Source organism: Ostrea edulis, chromosome 8 (genome assembly GCF_947568905.1).
Source record: "Ostrea edulis chromosome 8, xbOstEdul1.1, whole genome shotgun sequence".
NCBI classification, from domain to species: Eukaryota; Metazoa; Mollusca; class Bivalvia; order Ostreida; family Ostreidae; genus Ostrea; species Ostrea edulis.
The window spans coordinates 5272594-5274022 of NC_079171.1; the positions used below are offsets into that span (position 1 = coordinate 5272594).

General features: G+C 37.2%; 1 long non-coding RNA gene across 2 annotated transcripts in view; it reads right to left on the reverse strand.

The window, feature by feature from the left end:
• The window catches only part of LOC125652107 (uncharacterized), a 7745-nt gene extending 7137 nt beyond the window's left edge, over nt 1-608 (reverse strand). The window contains exon 1 of one of the 2 annotated variants that reach the window (XR_008798184.1): nt 372-608. This is a non-coding gene — a long non-coding RNA (uncharacterized LOC125652107). The remainder of the gene's footprint in view (nt 1-371) is intronic. The other variant, XR_008798185.1, reaches the window with a different exon arrangement.
• Between the last annotated feature and the right edge of the window lie 821 nt (nt 609-1429).

Genomic DNA, 1429 nt, shown 5'->3' on the forward strand with positions numbered 1-1429 from the left:
CAGTGTTAAGTTTATACGTGTATCAAATTAAAAATCTAGGCCCACTGGTCTTCATTGTGGAATGAATAGTAGGATTGTTACATATAATGTCCGAAATTACAAACGTTCACAGAAAATACCAAAGATATGACCGAAATTAAAAATGATTGAAGTCGTCAAAGGAGGGACCAAATTTTTTACTGTGAATATGATAGTAGATGTCATGTATTACTGAGGTCATTTTAGCTCCTCTCTCGGTAATTTTTGTCATTTTTTTGGTAATTTCTGTAAATGGTACCGTAGTAGGCTAGTTTTGGTCATTCCTGCGCTGCGGAATGACTTCCCACGTGCCCTGGCCTTGTGCTTGTTTAGCCTATATTGAATATACTTACCGATCTTGCAAAAATCTTTTGATTCCCGGGCAATACGGTACTAATATCTCATGTTTTATAAATTAATATACCTCGCGGACACTACTAAAGACAGAGATATTTCCGGCACCAACGGTCTCTTCGTAGATATGTTTGGTCTATCGTCCCGCTTTCCCATATTTGATATTTTCTATCTTTTTTTGCGCAAGAGTTAGCCTATTTTAAGTACCAAACTCCTCGTCGAGGCCTCATTACGTCACAGTGCCTACGAATAGTATATGCAGTTGTCAAATGATCCCTGGGAGATGATGGGTGGTGTCCTGTAAATGTGCAATGAATTATCGGAATGTTCATTTTCATCCTTGGAACCATATTGGAGTGAAAGGACAATTTTTTTTTTATAGCTCCCACCTCCCTGGTTCCCAGGGCTCCTATTACATTTTACGCAGTAAATAGTCATATCATCTTTTAAAAGATAATTGCTGTGTATTTTCGATCTGCAATAAAGTTTCAAAATTTTCATTCTCTCCCGGGGGAAAGGGGGGGGGGGATTGGGGGTTGAAAAACGAAGATTAACTATAGAAACCCCTACAGAACTCGTCTTACATTTTATGCAGTAGCCCAGTCACCCTTTTGGGAGATGATTGGTGGTGTCCATCAGATCTGCGATAAGGTTTCGGAATGTTCTTTTTCACCTTGAGAGGCATTTTAAGGATATTTGAACTGTAAAAAAAAAAAAAAATACGAGGTTGTTTTGTCCGTCATTAGCCTGATATGTGCAGCAGGAATATATATAGGGATCAGATCCTCAACTGTTTTAAATATATTTCAGTAATTAATAAATATACGGTTTGGGATGACCCCAGGGCACTTTCAAGAAATGGAGAGAAAAAGTTTCAAGTTTGGCAATGGTGAATATTATTTCCAAATACAGTTTCAATATTTTCGAAAAAGTCGTTCATACCTAATGTCAGTTTTAAGAATGTTTTCAAGGCACGCGATATTACGTGACGTTATGTCCAGACTTGTTAATGTTTATCATTTTTTTTTTTTTGGTTATTAAAGTCTAGCCTTCTATC